Source organism: Procambarus clarkii, chromosome 30, assembly GCF_040958095.1.
Source record: "Procambarus clarkii isolate CNS0578487 chromosome 30, FALCON_Pclarkii_2.0, whole genome shotgun sequence".
In the NCBI taxonomy this organism is placed as follows: domain Eukaryota; kingdom Metazoa; phylum Arthropoda; class Malacostraca; order Decapoda; family Cambaridae; genus Procambarus; species Procambarus clarkii.
In genome coordinates, this window is record NC_091179.1 from 992,865 (window position 1) to 1,016,467 (window position 23,603).

Sequence of the window (23,603 nt, forward strand, 5' to 3'; positions counted from 1 at the left end):
ATATAAACGGAAAATCAGAAACATTTTAGTTAATTCTAATGAAAAAACATTGATTTTTATCATTTGTATTTGAAACAACATTGTCTTAAGTCTTTTCTTGGATCTAAATAATACGAAACCTCGCTCTATGATTTGAAGTTAAAATCCTCAAATATGGTAATAGAGTGACTTTTTCACGTTATTCATGTAGTGTGATTTTACGTATATATATTTGTTTTTACCAATATTTCGATACTACTTCATGTTTTCTCACGATATGTGATTTGGCCTTCAAATCTCAGAATTTCGCAAATTTTGCATCTTTAAGCAAGTTTTCTTGCATTTTGTTTTGTACTAAAACTCATCGAATTTAGCAATATTTTGACCTTTATTATCCCCTTTTCCTTTATGTGATTTAAACAAAATATCTTCCAATTAGGCAATATTTTGCCGTTTTTCCACTTTTTTGTGAATTTTCAGTTTATTGTTATTAATTCATTAAATAGACGATAAAAATTATGCAAACACAAAATTGATAAGAAAATAACCTTAAATACTTCATTTTCAATCATCTATTTGTTTCTCGTTAAAATACTGAGTAAGATATTGAAAAGGGGAGAAGATTTGTTTTTATTGCATATATCGACGTTTCAGCCGGATTAGAACGGTTTTACGTGTCCATCTTCCATCGGTAATATAAACCGAAAATCAGAAACATTTTAGTTAATTTTAATGGAAACACATTGATTTTTATCATTTGTATAGAAGAAACATCTTTATACGTCTTTTCTAGGGTCTAAAAAATACGTAACGTCGCTCAATGATTCGAAGTTAAAATCCTCAAATTTGGTATAATAATGACTTTTTCACGTTTTTCATGTAGTTTGATATTACGTAAATATATCATTTTTACCAATATTTCGATACTATTTCATGTTTTCTCACGATATGTGATTTGGCCTTCAAATCTCAGATTTTCGCATAATATTGCATTTTAAGCAAGGTTTCCTGCATTTTGTTTCGTACTAAAAATCATCGAATTCAGCAATATTTTGACCTTTATTATCCCCTTTTCCTCTATGTGATATAAACAAAATATCATCGAATTAGGCAATATTTTGCTGTTTTTCCACGTTTTTGTGAATTTTCAGTTTATTGTTATTAATTCATTATATATACGATAAAATGATGCAAACACATAATTGATAATAAATTAACCTTAAACACTTCATTTTCAATCAACTATTTGTTTCTCGTTAAAATACTGAGTAAGATATTGGAAAGGGCAAAAGTTCTGTTTTTATTGTATATATCGACGTTTCAGACGGATTAGAGCGGTTTTACGTGTACATCTTCCATCGGTTATATAAACGGAAAATCAGAAACATTTTAGTTAATTCTAATGAAAACACATTGATTTTTATCATATGTATTTGAAACAACATTGTCTTAAGTCTTTTCTTGGATCTAAATAATACGAAACCTCGCTCTATGATTTGAAGTTAAAATCCTCAAATATGGTAATATAGTGACTTTTTTCATGTTATTCATGTAGTGTGATTTTACGTATATATATTCGTTTTTACCAATATTTCGATACTACTTCATGTTTTCTCACGATATGTGATTTGGCCTTCAAATCTCAGAATTTCGCAAATTTTGCATCTTTAAGCAAGTTTTCTTGCATTTTGTTTTGTACTAAAACTCATCGAATTTAGCAATATTTTGACCTTTATTATCCCCTTTTCCTTTATGTGATTTAAACAAAATATCATCGAATTAGGCAATATTTTGCTGTTTTTCCACGTTTTTGTGAATTTTCAGTTTATTGCTATTAATTCATTATATATACGATAAAATGATGCAAACACATAATTGATTAGAAATTAACCTTAAACACTTCATTTTCAATCATCTATTTGTTTCTCGTTAAAATACTGAGTAAGATATTGAAAAGGGGAAAAGTTCTGTTTTTATTGCATATATCGACGTTTCAGCCGGATTAGAACGGTTTTACGTGTACATCTTCCATCGGTAATATAAACCGAAAATCAGAAACATTTTAGTTAATTTTAATGGAAACACATTGATTTTTATCATTTGTATAGAAGAAACATCTTTATACGTCTTTTCTAGGGTCTAAAAAATACGTAACGTCGCTCAATGATTCGAAGTTAAAATCCTCAAATTTGGTATAATAATGACTTTTTTCACGTTTTTCATGTAGTTTGATATTACGTAAATATATTCATTTTTACCAATATTTCGATACTATTTCATGTAGTATAACGATATGTGATTTGGCCTTCAAATCTCATATTTTCGCATAATATTGCATTTTAAGCAAGGTTTCTTGCATTTTGTTTCGAACTATAAATCATCGAATTCAGCAATATTTTGACGTTTATCATCCCCTTTTCCTTTTTGTGATATAAACAAAATATCAGCGAATAAGGCAATATTTTGCTGTTTTTCCACGTTTTTGTGAATTTTCAGTTTATTGCTATTAATTCATTATATATACGATAAAAATGATGCAAACACATAATTGATTATAAATTAACCTTAAACACTTTATTTTCAATCAACTATTTGTTTCTCATTAAAATACTGAGTAAGATATTGGAAAGGGCAAAAGTTCTGTTTTTATTGTATATATCGACGTTTCAGACGGATTAGAGCGGTTTTACGTGTACATCTTCCATCGGTTATATAAACGGAAAATCAGAAACATTTTAGTTAATTCTAATGAAAACACATTGATTTTTATCATATGTATTTGAAACAACATTGTCTTAAGTCTTTTCTTGGATCTAAATAATACGAAACCTCGCTCTATGATTTGAAGTTAAAATCCTCAAATATGGTAATATAGTGACTTTTTTCATGTTATTCATGTAGTGTGATTTTACGTATATATATTCGTTTTTACCAATATTTCGATACTACTTCATGTTTTCTTACGATATGTGATTTGGCCTTCAAATCTCAGAATTTCGCAAATTTTGCATCTTTAAGCAAGTTTTCTTGCATTTTGTTTTGTACTAAAACTCATCGAATTTAGCAATATTTTGACCTTTATTATCCCCTTTTCCTTTATGTGATTTAAACAAAATATCATCGAATTAGGCAATATTTTTCCGTTGTGACGGTAACGCGTTGGTGTTCGGCTGTTTAAGGCTAGGGGTATGGCCTCGTCACATAGTTATAAAAAAAATAGAAAAACTGGAACTTCGTCTGTGGTAAGGTAAGGAGAAGACACACAAAACACAAATAAACTTTAACAATGAAATTTTAATTACGTTAAATAAATCAAAACATGAAAATAATGCACAAACAAATATGTATAATAAAATCAATCAATCAAAATAATAAGAATACTTAAATGACACAATGAAAAGTTACGTTAAGGCAAAATAACAAGAAGTGCAACACAAAGGTAAGTGGGAGGTGCTGGAATATTGGCTTAAAGCCACCACCTCTCTCAGTACACGCTAACGTCTAGCTGGGAGGAGTGCTGGCTACGAAAGCACTGAACATTCTGAGGACTGATGTTGGGGCGACCCCAGACATCAGGTATCAGGGGGGGGCGAGGCAGGTGCAGCCAGACCGGCGACCAATCAGCGGAGCCGTAGCGATCAACGGGTAGTTTGGTGGTTGGAGTTCGAACAGGTGGCTGGCTGCATACGTTTCTGCTCACCCTGGCAAGCCTTGCTGGTGTTGTTGTCGTTGTTGGACATTTCTTCCATAGTCTTTTTATATAATTGTGAAGACGTAATTATGGAGGGAAGAGCAGGCTCAATCTCTTGAAGGAGATTATCGTCACACCGTTTTTACACGTTTTTGTGAATTTTCAGTTTATTGTTATTAATTCATTATATATACGATAAAAATTATGCAAACACATAATTGATAAGAAAATAACCTTAAATACTTCATTTTCAATCTTCTATTTGTTTCTCGTTAAAATACTGAGTAAGATATTGAAAAAGGGAGAAGATCTGTTTTTATTGCATATGTCGACGTTTCAGCCGGATTAGAACGGTTTTACGTGTACATCTTCCATCGGTAATATAAACCGAAAATTAGGAACATTTTAGTTAATTTTAATGAAAACACATTGATTTTTATCATTTGTATAGAAGAAACATCTTAATACGTCTTTTCTAGGGTCTAAAAAATACGTAACGTCGCTCAATGATTCGAAGTTAAAATCCTCAAATTTGGTATAATAATGACTTTTTTCACGTTTTTCATGTAGTTTGATATTACGTAAAGATATTCATTTTTACCAATATCTCGATACTATTTCATGTAGTATCACGATATGTGATTTGGCCTTCAAATCTCAGATTTTCGCATAATATGGCATTTTAAGCAAGGTTTCTTGCATTTTGTTTCGAACTATAAATCATCGAATTCAGCAATATTTTGACGTTTATCATCCCCTTTTCCTTTATGTAATATAAACAAAATATCAGCGAATAAGGCAATATTTTGCTGTTTTTCCACGTTTTTGTGAATTTTCAGTTTATTGCTATTAATTCATTATATATACGATAAAAATGATGCAAACACATAATTGATTATAAATTAACCTTAAACACTTCATTTTCAATCAACTATTTGTTTCTCGTTAAAATACTGAGTAAGATATTGGAAAGGGCAAAAGTTCTGTTTTTATTGTATATATCGACGTTTCAGACGGATTAGAGCGGTTTTACGTGTACATCTTCCATCGGTTATATAAACGGAAAATCAGAAACATTTTAGTTAATTCTAATGAAAACACATTGATTTTTATCATATGTATTTGAAACAACATTGTCTTAAGTCTTTTCTTGGATATAAATAATACGAAACCTCGCTCTATGATTTGAAGTTAAAATCCTCAAATATGGTAATATAGTGACTTTTTTCATGTTATTCATGTAGTGTGATTTTACGTATATATATTCGTTTTTACCAATATTTCGATACTACTTCATGTTTTCTCACGATATGTGATTTGGCCTTCAAATCTCAGAATTTCGCAAATTTTGCATCTTTAAGCAAGTTTTCTTGCATTTTGTTTTGTACTAAAACTTATCGAATTTAGCAATATTTTGACTTTTATTATCCCCTTTTCCTTTATGTGATTTAAACAAAATATCATCGAATTAGGCAATATTTTTCCGTTTTTCCACGTTTTTGTGAATTTTCAGTTTATTGTTATTAATTCATTATATATACGATAAAAATTATGCAAACACATAATTGATAAGAAAATAACCTTAAATACTTCATTTTCAATCTTCTATTTGTTTCTCGTTAAAATACTGAGTAAGATATTGAAAAAGGGAGAAGATCTGTTTTTATTGCATATGTCGACGTTTCAGCCGGATTAGAACGGTTTTACGTGTACATCTTCCATCGGTAATATAAACCGAAAATCAGGAACATTTTAGTTAATTTTAATGAAAACACATTGATTTTTATAATTTGTATAGAAGAAACATCTTAATACGTCTTTTCTAGGGTCTAAAAAATACGTAACGTCGCTCAATGATTCGAAGTTAAAATCCTAAAATTTGGTATAATAATGACTTTTTTCACGTTTTTCATGTAGTTTGATATTACGTAAATATATTCATTTTTACCAATATTTCGATACAATTTCATGTAGTATCACGATTTGTGATTTGGCCTTCAAATCTCAGATTTTCGCATAATATTGCATTTTAAGCAAGGTTTCTTGCATTTTGTTTCGTACTAAAAATCATCGAATTCAGCAATATTTTGACCTTTATCATCCCCTTTTCCTTTATGTGATATAAACAAAATATCATCGAATTAGGCAATATTTTGCTGTTTTTCCACGTTTTTGTGAATTTTTAGTTTATTGCTATTAATTCATTATATATACGATAAAATGATGCAAACACATAATTGATTAGAAATTAACCTTAAACACTTCATTTTCAATCAACTATTTGTTTCTCGTTAAAATTCTGAGTAAGATATTGGAAAGGGCAAAGGTTCTGTTTTTATTGCATATATAGACGTTTCAGCCGGATAAGAGCGGTTTTACGTGTACATCTTCCATCGGTAATATAAACGGAAAATCAGAAACATTTTAGTTAATTCTAATGAAAAAACATTGATTTTTATCATTTGTATTTGAAACAACATTGTCTTAAGTCTTTTCTTGGATCTAAATAATACGAAACCTCGCTCTATGATTTGAAGTTAAAATCCTCAAATATGGTAATAGAGTGACTTTTTCACGTTATTCATGTAGTGTGATTTTACGTATATATATTTGTTTTTACCAATATTTCGATACTACTTCATGTTTTCTCACGATATGTGATTTGGCCTTCAAATCTCAGAATTTCGCAAATTTTGCATCTTTAAGCAAGTTTTCTTGCATTTTGTTTTGTACTAAAACTCATCGAATTTAGCAATATTTTGACCTTTATTATCCCCTTTTCCTTTATGTGATTTAAACAAAATATCTTCCAATTAGGCAATATTTTGCCGTTTTTCCACTTTTTTGTGAATTTTCAGTTTATTGTTATTAATTCATTAAATATACGATAAAAATTATGCAAACACAAAATTGATAAGAAAATAACCTTAAATACTTCATTTTCAGTCATCTATTTGTTTCTCGTTAAAATACTGAGTAAGATATTGAAAAGGGGAGAAGATTTGTTTTTATTGCATATATCGACGTTTCAGCCGGATTAGAACGGTTTTACGTGTACATCTTCCATCGGTAATATAAACCGAAAATCAGGAACATTTTAGTTAATTTTAATGAAAACACATTGATTTTTATCATTTGTATAGAAGAAACATTTTTATACATCTTTTCTAGGGTCTAAAAAAATACGTAACGTCGCTTTATGATTCGAAGTTAAAATCCTCAAATTTGGTATAATAACGACTTTTTTCACGTTTTTCATGTAGTTTGATATTACGTAAATATATTCATTTTTACCAATATTTCGATACTATTTCATGTAGTATCATGATATGTGATTTGGACTTCAAATCTCAGATTTTCGCATAATATTGCATTTTAAGCAAGGTTTCTTCCATTTTGTTTCGGACTAAAAATCATCGAATTCAGCAATATTTTGACGTTTATCATCCCCTTTTCGTTTTTGTGACATAAACAAAATATCAGCGAATTAGGCAATATTTTGCTGTTTTTCCACGTTTTTGTGAATTTTCAGTTTATTGCTATTAATTCATTAAATATACGATAAAAATGATGCAAACACATAATTGATTAGAAATTAACCTTAAAAACTTGATTTTCAATCATCTATTTGTTTCTCGTTAAAATACTGAGTAATATATTGGAAATGGGAAAAGTTTTGTTTTTATTACATATAACGACGTTTCAGCCAGATAAGAACGGTTTTACGTGTACATCTTTTATTGGTAATATAAACGGAAAATCAGGAACATTTTAGTTAATTCTAATGAAAACACATTGATTTTTATCATTTGTTTTTGAAACAACATTGTCTTATGTCTTTTCTTGGATCTAAATAATACGAAACCTCGCTCTATGATTTGAAGTTAAAATCCTCAAATATGGTAATAGAGTGACTTTTTTCACGTTATTCATGTAGTGTGATTTTACGTATATATATTCGTTTTTACCAATATTTCGATACTACTTCATGTTTTCTCACGATATGTGATTTCGCCTTCAAATCTCAGAATTTCGCAAATTTTGCATGTTCAAGCAAGTTTTCTTGCATTTTGTTTTGTACTAAAAATCATCGAATTTAGCAATATTTTGACCTCTATTATCCCCTTTTCCTTTATGTGATTTAAACAAAATATCATCGAATTAGGCAATATTTTGCCGTTTTTCCACGTTTTTGTGAATTTTCAGTTTATTGTTATTAATTCAATATATATACGATAAAAATTATGCAAACACATAATTGGTCAGAAAATAACCTTAAATACTTCATTTTCAATCATCTATTTTTTTCTCGTTAAAATACTGAGTGAGATATAGAAAAGGGGAGAAGTTCTGTTTTTATTGCATATATCGACGTTTCAGCCGGATTAGAATGGTTTTACGTGTACATCTTCCATCGGTAATATAAATTGAAAATCAGGAACATTTTAGGTAATTTTAATGAAAACACATTGATTTATCATTTGTATTAGGAGAAACATCTTTATACGTCTTTTCTAGGGTCTAAAAAGTACGTAACGTCGCTCTATGATTCGAAGTTAAAATCCTCAAATTTGGTATAATAATGACTTTTTTCACGTTTTTCATGTATTTGATATTAGGTAAATATATTCATTTTTACCAATATTTCGATACTATTTCATGTAGTATCACGATATGTGATTTGGCCTTCAACTCTCAGATTTTCGCATAATATTGCATTTTAATCAAGGTTTCTTGCATTTTGTTTCGTACTAAAAATCATCGAATTCAGCAATATTTTGACCTTTATTATCCCCTTTTCCTCTATGTGATATAAACAAAATATCATCGAATTAGGCAATATTTTGCTGTTTTTCCACGTTTTTGTGAATTTTCAGTTTATTGCTATTAATTCATTATATATATACAACCCGTTCTCACACAAGACAGCACATATATGACTTAATGCTTAAAGTCGATATGTTGAATATGAATTAGTAAATATGTGATATATTTCCAGTTACATTTTTTTCCAAGGCCCAAACTCTTCCTCACGTACCAACTTGCGTCTCACAGTACCCGTCCGTCAACCTAGATAGCAGAATAGTCGTGATTGGTTCAATTATAAGGAAAATTGTACTTTTCAGGTCCCACATGGGTTGTGAAATTTACCTACTATTGTCCATGCTCTTAGAATATTATAGATCAGCTACTTCCTATTGAAGATTCGTAGTTTTGTTTTGAGAAATATTAGTTGTTCTTAGTAAATTATAATAAGCACTAAAAATTATTACATAGAATAACAGTCCTTCACCAATCAATATTATATACCATAGTTGGTGCTTTACAAATCTTTAAAGGATGTGTTGTAGGAACGCTAACAGAAGACGATGGTTCATTGGAATGTCTATGGGGTAAACTACTCTAAACAGAATGGTATTGTGTCTACTATACCAACTACAGGATCGGTATATTGTCCACTACCACCTGTTAGGTGAGTAAGGGGTGCAATACCACCCACAGGATGGGTATGAGGGTCACATCCACCCAGAGGATGAGTATGGGGATCACATCCACCCACAGGAAGGGTATGGGGTCCAATACCACCCACAGGATGAGTATGGCGTCCACTACAACCCACAGGATGGGTATGGGGCTCCAACCACCCATAGAATGGGTATGGGGCTCCAACCACCCATAAAATGGGTATGGGGTTCAATAACACCCACTGGATGTGTATATGGCGTCCATTGCCGCGCGTCGAGCTCGAAAACCGCAGCATTCATCTCAGAACCATGCCTATTTCACGCAGATTCCTTAATAAACGTAAAAGTTTTATATGTCACAAGAAAGATAGAAATATAAGCTTCATTCTAAATACCTTACCATGGGCATATTTAAATTTAAACCGAAGATACGTGTACTATAATAGCCGAGCTCCGACCCCGGACAGATCGATCGACCGAGCAACTCTCTCTCAGAACAATGTTTATTTCACGTGAATTCGTTAGTAAACATATATGTTTTATATGTCTCAAGAACGACAGACATATAAGCTTCACTTTAAACACTTTACTATAAACATATTTAAATTTCTAATGAAGATTATTGTATTTTAAAAATTACGGAGCTCCCACCCCGTACAGACTGAACGACAGAGCAACTCTCTCTCAGATCAATGTTTATTTCACGTAAATTCGTTAATAAACAAATGTTTTATAAGTCTTAAGCAAGATAGAAATAAGAGCTTCATTTTAAATGCATTACAATAGACATATTTATAGCTCAAGTGAAGAAACATATGTTTTTATAGTAGCGCTCAGTAGCTTGTCGGGCATGGAGTGCAGACGCCTACGCACTTGCCGATATATTGTATAATTAACAAAGATACGCTAATATAAAGCCTAAAATCTTATATGCCTCCAGAAAGACCGATATATGAACATTATTATAATTGCACCAAATGAAATATATCATGTTCGAGAACAAAGATATATCAATTTTAAATTAAGTTTCGACTCTCTCTCGGGTGAGAGAGATGGGGCGACTCTCGCCCCATCTATTGGAGATTCTGTGCACTAAATACCCAAAGATACTCAAACCCTCCTAGCATTATTTAAGTAATGAAGTAATATGGTATATTTACTCACTATAATGTGGGTGCTGAATGCAGAACATGAGAAAACATATATTTACTCCAAACTAATATAATTTCATTATGAAATAAGTAGCATCAAAGGAAGTCGATGGTCCAAGCAGCAATGTTGTGGAGCGACTTATCCAAGATATATCGTTGTTTGGAAAGTGTTTGTTGGCATATCCAGTTGTCGCTCTTCTCTGCTCAAATTATCACAAATTTAAATTATAATGTTAACAAGTAGAATACGTATTTTTAATAAAATCTAACATAACTAGCCAGAAAACATTTAACATTAATTAAAAAATATATGTTTGGAAGTTAAATCGACTTCATAGGACAATGGTTTTGTTATATATACTCGTTATTCGTTGACATGCGTTCGCTACTTAAACTACCATGTACTGTACTTATGTAAAATCTCCCATGTCTCTTCGCTCATCTCACCGAACCCTACAGGCTCTGTGATATATTGTTTAATTAATTGAGATTCACAAATAAAGCTAATAATTGTATATGTTATCAAAAAGGCAGAGCTTAGTTTAGTTCATTTATTATGCACTCCATACCCATCCTATGGACGATAGTGGAGTGTTACAGAGGCACATAATGGGCTCAGGGAATGAGCCCCACAATTCATATAGCCAAGCAAGTTATAATCTTGATAAGCTAGTTACAAAAGTCAATACACATTGTCACATCAACAATGGGCTCGAGACCGACCACAAGTACAGTTTATAATTTAAGCAACTGACATATATGGAGGGCTAGTGTCACAATTGATATGTTTATCCTACACATAACCCCCTCTCCCTCATCCAATGGGCAGCGGTGGATAGGTTACAATCAAGTTTTTTTTTTTTGCGTTTTATTCAGAGATTAGGTCTTATTAGGTGAGGAAAGATATTCATATTTTAAAGAAAGCTTCTTGGCTGATGCTCTCCATTGATGGAAAATATACAACCTTTTGAAAATCAATATTAGTTTGATCTAGATATTGTAATTAACGAAAGTATTTATGTCATCAGAAAGGTAGAAATATAGGCTACATTTAAAATCCTTTGTCATAAATATAACTGAAGTGAAAACGAAGATATATGCGTTTTGATAGTTACTTGATGGCTTGCTCTGAGAGTGTGAAGCCCTGCACACCAGCCAATAAATTGTATAATTAGTTTCCATATATTTTAATTAATCTTAAAAATCTATATGTCAGAAGAAAGGAAGATGTAGTCGTTAATGTGACAACATTTAAAAATATATATCTCTTAAGTTAAATAAATAATACCACCTTATCGCCGGTGTCCGGACACATGAAAATTACCTAGGTATCAGTATCCAGCCAGGTGGGGATCACAGGCTGCACAATACTGATACATTTATGTAATGCACTACTTGTGGTCGATCTCGAACCCATTTATGATTTGACGACTTATACTGAATTTTGTAACTAGCTCATTAAGATTGTATCTTGCTTAGCTAAATGAATTGTGGGGTTCGGTCCATTCATTTTCTTTCTTTATTATGCACCCCATAATACCCATCCTGTGGGCGGTGGTGTAAAGGATTACAGAGGCACATAATCGGTTCAGGAACTGAACCCTCTAGTTCGTTTAGCTAAGCAAATAACAATCTTTTGACGCTAGTTACAAAATTATTAATGTACACATACTTATGCATACATGTACATATACATACGTATACATATATAAATACACATACATATTTAATCACCCACACAAATACACACATCAGTAATTTTTTGTCACAAGTGATTCAACAAGAGGCTCACAACAGTCACTATACAAGGCACTTTACATCTATGAGGAGTCGCACAGTTACTAGTCTAGCTCCACACCCACCCAACTGGGCGGCAGCTTTACAGTCATGTGCTCCACACCCACCCAACTGGGCGGCAGCTTTACAGTTACCTGGTGTTATTCTTCACCTATATCTTTTTCTGGTTAATCCCTATTTACATTATGCAGTTCAGGTTTCGTCGCCATACTATAGTTTTTAGTTTAGTTAATTTATCACATAATGGGTTCAGGGACTGAACACACAATTTATTTATCTAAGCAAGTTACAATCTTGAGGAGCTAGCCACAAAATTCATAACACATCGTCACATCAACAACATGTGTTCGAGATCGACCACAAGTACAGTTTCTAAATTAAGCAAATGCTATATGTGGAGAGCTAGTGTCACAATTGATATGTTTGTCCTGCACATTTCCACAGTAGTTTGCTTGGGTACATAGACAAGAGACTGAACTTCAGCACCCACATACAACACATAAAGGGATGCTCTGAGAGAGAGAGAGAGAGAGAGAGAGAGAGAGAAAGAGGGAGAGTAAAAATATCCACTGAGGTCTGATTAAGTCCTTTTGGGGACCTTAATCATTAGGACGTTCAATGATTAACGCAAAGTGAAGCGTATTCAGATGGTATATTGACAACATTCAGCATATCTCATAATGACCTAGTAGTACTTGGTGCACAAATACCTTTTCCAAAGGAATCGCAAAACATAATTAAACACAACTGTACCGTACAGTGTTATATATTTATTTCAGTTTGAAAAATTTTTAACATTAAAGAATAAATCCTTTAATTGGTTGAAATTGGTTTTAATATTCGAAATCTAATTTGTTGATGTTAAATAATATAAGGTTCAAATTTATTAAGATACATACTTTAAAAACTATTTCTATTTGAAATTTAAATAACATTAAAAGAGTACAGAATATAACAAATACCGACTATATAAAAGACCTGATAGTTGCAGCACTTAATTATGCTATTGTAACACATTGAAAGTAATAACATTATTTGATTCAGCAAAGCATTTGGTAAGGTTATAATAATAATAATAATAATAATAATAATAATAATAATGTATTAATTAAGTATTTTAAATTATAATTTACAACTTGCTAGCGCACAAGAAACAAATCCACGAATCATCATTACATTCTGTAACACCTACACATGATCCATGGTGCCAAATATTGCAACGGTCACAGCATACCATCAGCTTCAAATCATTTAGCTTTCTGCAAATGCAGTACACTTCCATCGAGCATGACCGGATGATTCGTTTTCTTCTCAGTGTCTGAGCTGCAGGGAATGAGATGAGACACTTTCCTTTAAAGTTCTCTTGAAGATGTTGTCTCATTCTGCATATCATACGAGGTTCACCGGATCTACACCACTTGCAAGTGATGCAGCAAACGCCACAGCATATACCCCACTCATACTTGAGTCCTTGTGTCTGCTGACATTCATTATATTGCATATCAGCTTATCATCCTGGCAATTAGCAAGAGCATACAAGATAACTTCAGTAGATTTGGATGGTAATTTATGCCTGGTGTCGTATATGTTAATTTGTCCAGTTACTCCAATGTTGGAAACGGTGGCCCAGTGACAACCATCAACTTGGATAATTTGAATAAATTCACCAATTGTAACTGGCCAGGAGAGGTCCCGCTACCACGCTGGGTCATGAAGGCCTTCTAGGCTTGGCACAGTTTGTTTGACGAGGTCACATGCAGATTTTATATGAAGGTACATTTGTTCCAATGTTCATTATCTCGTCATTTGTTAAATAATTTAACATTGTCGAATGTGAAGCACTGTTATCACTCTCCTTATTGTTGCATTGGTGTGAGGAGTGGCAGTGATTGGTTCAGTTTATTTTTTTTTTAAATAGGGACATAAATTTGTACTGCAGATATCAGTACAGTTGCACCGTTTCTTTATATATTTTATACTTGGGTTAGCAAGGCGAGACGCTTCTCTTAACGTGATACTGTTGGTATCAAATAGAAATAGTTTTTAAAGTATGTATCTTAATAAATTTGAACCTTATATTATCAACATCAACATATTATATTATTTAACATCAACAAATTAGATTTCGAATGTTAAAACCAATTTCAACCAATTAAAGGATTTATCCTTTTTAAAGGATTTAATTAAAGGATTTGACACAAAAATCAGTATGAAAATTACCTCGGCTGAGGATATTGAAAAACTTCAAGCTGATATTAATAAAGTTTTCGACTGGGCATCAGAAAATAACATGATGTTTAACAGTGATAAATTCCAGGTACTCAGGTACGGTAAAAATGAGGACCTTAAACATAATACAGAGTACAAAACACAATCAAATGTACCCATAGTATTAAAACAGCATGTAATGGATTTGGGAATAATAATGTCTGACGACCTAACGTTTAAGGAGCATAACCAAGCAAATATTGCGACAGCCAGAAAAATGATAGGATAGATTACGAGAACTTTCAAATCCAGGGATCCCATCACAATGGTTGTACTCTTCAAGTCACTTGTGTTGTCCCGTCTTGAGTACTGCTCAGTACTCACTTCCCCCTTCAGAGCAGGAGAGATTGCTGAAATAGAGGGAATACAGAGAACATATACGGCACGCATAGACGCAATAAAGCACCTAAATTATTGGGATCGTCTCAAAGCCCTCCAAATGTACTCACTAGAAAGAAGACGAGAGAGATATCAAATAATATACACCTGAAAGATACTGGAGGGCCAAGTACCAAATCTACACAGTAAAATAACAACGTACTGGAGTGAACGATATGGAAGAAAATGTAGAATAGAACCAGTGAAGAGCAGAAGTGCCATAGGCACAACCAGAGAACACTGTATAAACATCAGAGGTCCGACTTAGGAAGCTCCCCAGTTACATAGCTCATATTATACAATTGAAGAAAGGTATTCCCTGGAACTAGCAGAAGCATATGCAGTATGCCGTCAGTAACTCCATCCTCCCCGGGTGATGTAGCTTTGCCTTTATGTAGAGCAGAATCTAGTTTGTATTCAGTAAAAAGCATGTCACAGTCATCCTCTTGATGACGCATGAAGTCAAGGAGCCTTGCCCTATCAGTATATCTATTATTTAATTCTTTCTTTGAGGGTAGAGGAAGACTGTCAAAGCTGGAAGTCGTGGCCCAAGCATCAACAAGCTCATTTGCTCTGTGCAGAGGATTAGGGTACGAGATCTCTGCAGCATTTTTCCCTTTGATCTTGTTGATATCCTTCCATGCCCGACTTAGTGGCGTGTGAGAATTGAGACCACGGACAAAAGTTTCCCAGTCTGTCTGCCTCAGCTCCACTATTCGTTCCCTGGCCTTAGCCAGAGCCGCTTGAAAGAGCCGAAGCATTTCAGCAGTGCGGGTCCTTCTACAAGCTAGTCCAATTATTCTGGCAGTGCGTTTTAGTGTCTGCAATTTAGAATCATTATAATAAACATAAGTGCTATGACCAGTGTAATTTGGGTTACGTGGCCTGGACGATGGATCAAGTGATTCTATAAACTGGTTGATAGTACCTGTGAGCTCATTGTTAAAATCTTCAACTGATGAAGGCTCAGATGACTGCACCATTCTGACATATGAGCAACAAGATTGTCTCGTTGATCGATGGGCACAGCCAGCCTCTTCCGCTTGAACACTCCACCAGGGAGGATAGAGCTGCCAATGCTTACAGTGGCTAATATGGCCAGATGATCAGACGCCATAACTGGCACTATTGACGAGGCGCACACGGTGTGGGAGACGTTGAAACCGAGACATAGATCAGGAATACCTCCGTAGATATGCGTCGGTTCAAGGTCACCCACAATCTGTGCATCATCGTGACTACCTAATAGTGACACTAGTTGCCGTTACGATTACTGAACTGCGTATTACCAATATTCCTATGTCTAGCGTTATAATCACCTTTAATGATGGTAGGCTCAGTCTGAATACAGATAGGAAGGTCAGCATAATTAAAGTTACAAAGAGTCGATTATTTAGTACACAGTTGTTTTTCTCTTAAACTGGATGATAGAGGGGGAGTCTTTAACGTGATTGGGAATACATACATACATACATACATACATACATACATACATACATACATACATACATACATACATACATACATACATACATACATACATACATACATACATACATACATACATACATACATACATACATCCATACATACATACATGCGTACATCCATTCATACATACATACATACATACATACATACATACATACATACATACATACATACATACATACATACATACATACATAAATACATACATACATACATACATGCATACATGCATGCATACATACATACATACATACATACATACATACATACATACATACATACATACATACATACATACATACATACATACATATATAAATACATGCGTATATACATGTGTATATACATACATACATACATACATACATACATACATACATACATACATACATACATACATACATACATACATACATACATACATACATACATACATACATGCATGCGTACATACATACATCCATCCATCTATCCATACATACATACATACATACATGCATACATACATACATACATACATACATACATACATACATACATACATACATACATACATACATACATACATACATACATACATACATGCATGCGTACATACATACATACATACATACATACATACATACATACATACATACATACATACATACATACATACATACATACATACATACATACATACATACATACATACATACATACATGCATACATACATACATGCATGCGTACATACATACATCCATCTATCTATCCATTCATACATGCATACATACATAAATACATACATACATGCATGCATGCATGCATACATACATACATACATACATACATACATACATACATACATACATACATACATACATACATACATACATACATACATACATACATACATACATACATGCATACATACATACATGCATGCGTACATACATGCATGCGTACATACATACATCCATCCATCTATCCATACATACATACATACATACATACATACATACATACATACATACATACATACATACATACATACATACATACATACATACATACATACATACATACATACATGCATGCATGCATGCATGCATACATACATACATACATACATACATACATACATACATACATACATACATACATACATACATACATACATACATACATACATACATGCATACATACATACATGCATGCATACATACATACATCCATCCATCTATCCATACATACATATATACATACATACATACATACATACATACATACATACATACATACATACATACATACATACATACATACATACATACATACATACATACATACATACATACATACATGCGTACATACATACATACATACATACATACATACATACATACATACATACATACATACATACATACATACATACATACATACATACATGCATACATACATACATACATGCATACATACATACATACATACATACATACATACATACATACATACATACATACATACATACATACATACATACATACATACATACATACACACATACATACATACATACATACATACATACATACATACATACATACATACATACATACATACATACATACATACATACATACATACATACATACATACATGCGTACATACATACATACATACATACATACATACATACATACATACATACATACATACATACATACATACATACATACATACATACATACATACATACATGCGCACATACATACATCCATACATACATGCATGCGTACATACATACATCCATCCATCCATCCATACATACATACATACATACATACATACATACATACATACATACATACATACATACATACATACATACATACATACATACATACATACATACATACATACATACATACATACATACATACACGTCCAGTCAGCATATAGCTATTTCGGGACAAAATCCAATACAGTTTATATTGGTGAGACGCCACTGTGATGAGGAGTTTAAATATCACAGGAACTGTAGGTTAATGTGTGACATAAGTGAGATTAGATGAGGCATCTACAAGCATCAGCTGGAGGCTGATGGAGTGTTGTGGAGGCTGGTGGTACTATGCCCAGATGTTGGAGGGTAGATTTGACTCTCCCACCCTCCCTCCAACTCCCCCCCCCCCACACATTGACCGCAGTACGTCTAAGGTTACTTTCCACTCTCGCTTACCAAGGGTATAACCCCCGCCCCTCCCAACACACACACATGCATCAGATTCTTAACTTACAATATTTATGATTTACCAATTTATGTTACTACACTGACTGTCAATTTCACAATATTGTATAAACTTTGATGAATCGCTCGTCTATGGGTCATCCAATAATGTTAGCAGACTTCTAGATGTTACCACTGCTAGGTTTAGGCTCAGCTACAAGTACCTCTGGAAGTTTGTAACATCTGATGATGTAGATTTGACTAAATGTAAACTCTGTCAGCAGAACTATTCGCATACTTTGCGTCATTATATAATGGAATGTGAAAAATCGCGGAATTTAAAGATAACAACATCAATAGTGTCCATGAAATGTGTAAGTACTTCATTCATAATGATGTGCTGCTCAAAATCTTAGCGAAGTATCCAAAATTTGCTTACTGTAGGTAATGCATACACATGACTGTAAAGCTGCCGCCCAGTTGGGTGGGTGTGGAGCACATGACTGTAAAGCTGCCGCCCAGTTGGGTGGGTGTGGAGCACATGACTGTAAAACTGCCGCCCAGTTGGGTGGGTGTGGAGCACATGACTGTAAAGCTGCCGCCCAGTTGGGTGGGTGTGGAGCACATGACTGTAAAGCTGCCGCCCAGTTGGGTGGGTGTGGAGCACATGACTGTAAAGCTGCCGCCCAGTTGGGTGGGTGTGGAGCACATGACTGTAAAGCTGCCGCCCAGTTGGGTGGGTGTGCAGCAAGACTAGTAACTGTGTGACTCACCATAAATGTAAAGTGCCTTGTATAGTGACTGTTGTGAGCCTCTTGTTGAATCACTTGTGACACAAAAGATTACTGATGTGTGTATTTGTGGTGGTGATTAAATATGTATGTGTATGTATATATGTATACGTATGAATATGTACATGTATGCATAAGTATGTGTACATTAATAATTTTGTAACTAGCGTCAAAAGATTGTTATTTGCTTAGCTAAACGAACTAGAGGGTTCAGTTCCTGAACCGATTATGTGCCTCTGTAATCCTTTACACCACCGCCCACGGGATGTGTATTATGGAGTGCATAATAAAGAAAGAAAATGAATGGACCGAACCCCACAATTCATTTAGCTAAGCAAGTTACAATCTTAATGAGCTAGTTACAAAATTCACTATAAGTCGTCACATCATAAATGGGTTCGAGATCGACCACAAGTAGTGCATTACATAAATTTATCAGTATTGTGCAGCCTGTGATCCCCGCCTGGCTGGATACTGATACCTAGGTAATTTTCATGTGTCCGGACACCGGCAATAAGGTGGTATTATTTATTTAACTTTAGATATATATATTTTTAAATGTTGTCACATTAACGGCTACATCTTCCTTTTTTCTGACATATAGATTTTTAAGATTAATTAAAATATATGGAAACTAATTATACAATTTATTGGCTGGTGTGCAGGGCTTCACACTCTCAGAGCAAGCCATCAAGTAACTATCGAAACGCATATATCTTCGTTTTCACTTCAGTTATATTTATGACAAAGGATTTTAAATGTAGCCTATATTTCTACCTTTCTGATGACATAAATACTTTCGTTAATTACAATATCTAGATCAAACTAATATTGATTTTCAAAAGGTTGTATATTTTCCATCAATGGAGAGCATCAGCCAAGAAGCCTTCTTTAAAATATGAATATCTTTCCTCACCCAATAAGATCTAATCTCTGAATAAAACGCAAAAAACGACTTGATTGTAACCTATCCACCGCTGCCCATTGGATGGGGGAGAGGGGGTTATGTGTAGGATAAACATATCAATTGTGACACTAGCCCTCCATATATGTCAGTTGCTTAAATTATAAACTGTACTTGTGGTCGGACTCGAGCCCATTGTTGATGTGACAATGTGTATTGACTTTTGTAACTAGCTTATCAAGATTATAACTTGCTTGGCTATATGAATTGTGGGGCTCATTTCCTGAGCCCATTATGTGCCTCTGTAACACTCCACTATCGTCCATAGGATGGGTATGGAGTGCATAATAAATGAACTAAACTAAGCTCTGCCTTTTTGATAACATATACAATTATTAGCTTTATTTGTGAATCTCAATTAATTAAACAATATATCACAGAGCCTGTAGGGTTCGGTGAGATGAGCGAAGAGACATGGGAGATTTTACATAAGTAGTTACATGGTAGTTTAAGTAGCGAACGCATGTCAACGAATAACGAGTATATATAACAAAACCATTGTCCTATGAAGTCGATTTAACTTCCAAACATATATTTTTTAATTAATGTTAAATGTTTTCTGGCTAGTTATGTTAGATTTTATTAAAAATACGTATTCTACTTGTTAACATTATAATTTAAATTTGTGATAATTTGAGCAGAGAAGTGCGACAACTGGATATGCCAACAAACACTTTCCAAACAACGATATATCTTGGATAAGTCGCTCCACAACATTGCTGCTTGGACCATCGACTTCCTTTGATGCTACTTATTTCATAATGAAATTATATTAGTTTGGAGTAAATATATGTTTTCTCATGTTCTGCATTCAGCACCCACATTATAGTGAGTAAATATACCATATTACTTCATTACTTAAATAATGCTAGGAGGGTTTGAGTATCTTTGGGTATTTAGTGCACAGAATCTCCAATAGATGGGGCGAGAGTCGCCCCATCTCTCTCACCCGAGAGAGAGTCGAAACTTAATTTAAAATTGATATATCTTTGTTCTCGAACATGATATATTTCATTTGGTGCAATTATAATAATGTTCATATATCGGTCTTTCTGGAGGCATATAAGATTTTAGGCTTTATATTAGCGTATCTTTGTTAATTATACAATATATCGGCAAGTGCGTAGGCGTCTGCACTCCATGCCCGACAAGCTACTGAGCGCTACTATAAAAACATATGTATCTTCACTTGAGCTATAAATATGTCTATTGTAATGTATTTAAAATGAAGCTCTTATTTCTATCTTGCTTAAGACTTATAAAACATTTGTGTTTATTAACGAATTTACGTGAAATAAACATTGATCTGAGAGAGAGTTGCTCTGTCGTTCAGTCTGTACGGGGTGGGAGCTCCGTAATTTTTAAAATACAATAATCTTCATTAGAAATTTAAATATGTCTATAGTAAAGTGTTTAAAGTGAAGCTTATATGTCTGTCTTTCTTGAGACATATAAAACATATATGTTTACTAACGAATTCACGTGAAATAAACATTGTTCTGAGAGAGAGTTGCTCGGTCGATCGATCTGTCCGGGGTCGGAGCTCGGCTATTATAAAAGTACACGTATCTTCGGTTTAAATTTAAATATGCCCATGGTAAGGTATTTAGAATGAAGCTTATATTTCTATCTTTCTTGTGACATATAAAACTTTTACGTTTATTAAGGAATCTGCGTGAAATAGGCATGGTTCTGAGATGAATGCTGCGGTTTTCGAGCTCGACGCGCGGCAATGGACACAATATACACATCCAGTGGGTGTTATTGGACCCCATACCCATTTTATGGGTGGTTGGAGCCCCATACCCATTCTATGGGTGGTTGGAGCCCCATACCCATCCTGTGGGTTGTAGTGGACGCCATACTCATCCTGTGGGTGGTATTGGACCCCATACCCTTCCTGTGGGTGGATGTGATCCCCATACTCATCCTCTGGGTGGATGTGACCCTCATACCCATCCTGTGGGTGGTATTGCACCCCTTACTCACCTAACAGGTGGTAGTGGACAATATACCGATCCTGTAGTTGGTATAGTAGACACAATACCATCCTGTTTAGAGTAGTTTACCCCATAGACATTCCAATGAACCATCGTTTTCTGTTAGCGTTCCTACAAAACATCCTTTAAAGATTTGTAAAGCACCAACTATGGTATATAATATTCATTGGTGAAGGACTGTTATTCTATGTAATAATTTTTAGTGCTTATTATAATTTACTAAGAACAACTGATATTTCTCAAAACAAAACTACGAACCTTCAATAGGAAGTAGCTGATCTATAATATTCTAAGAGCATGGACAATAGTAGGTAAATTTCACAACCCATGTGGGACCTGAAAAGTAAAATTTTCCTTATAATTGAACCAATCACGACTATTCTGCTATCTAGGTTGACGGACGGGTACTGTGAGACGCAAGTTGGTACGTGAGGAAGAGTTTGGGCCTTGGAAAAAAAAGTAACTGGGAATATATCACATATTTACTAATTCATATTCAACATATTGACTTTAAGCATTAAGTCATATATGTGCTGTCTTGTGTGAGAACGGGTTGATATATACGATAAAATGATGCAAACACATAATTGATTAGAAATTAACCTTAAACACTTCATTTTCAATCATATATTTGTTTCTCGTTAAAATACTGAGTAAGATATTGAAAAGGGGAAAAGTTCTGTTTTTATTGCATATATCGACGTTTCAGCCGGATTAGAACGGTTTTACGTGTACATCTTCCATCGGTAATATAAACCGAAAATCAGAAACATTTTAGTTAATTTTAATGGAAACACATTGATTTTTATCATTTGTATAGAAGAAACATCTTTATACGTCTTTTCTAGGGTCTAAAAAATACGTAACGTCGCTCAATGATTCGAAGTTAAAATCCTCAAATTTGGTATAATAATGACTTTTTTCACGTTTTTCATGTAGTTTGATATTACGTAAATATATTCATTTTTACCAATATTTCGATACTATTTCATGTTTTCTCACGATATGTGATTTGGCCTTCAAATCTCAGATTTTCGCATAATATTGCATTTTAAGCAAGGTTTCTTGCATTTTGTTTCGTACTAAAAATCATCGAATTCAGCAATATTTATCATCATCCCCTTTTCCTTTATGTGATATAAACAAAAATATCATCGAATTAGGCAATATTTTGCTGTTTTTCCACGTTTTTGTGCATTTTCAGTTTGTTGTTATTAATTCATTAAATATACGATAAAAATGATGCAAACACATAATTGATTAGAAATTAACCTTAAAAACTTCATTTTCAATCATCTATTTGTTTCTCGTTAAAATACTGAGTAAGATATTGGAAAGGGGAAAAGTTTTGTTTTTATTGCATATATCGACGTTTCAGCCGGATTAGAACGGTTTTACGTGTACATCTTTTATCGGTA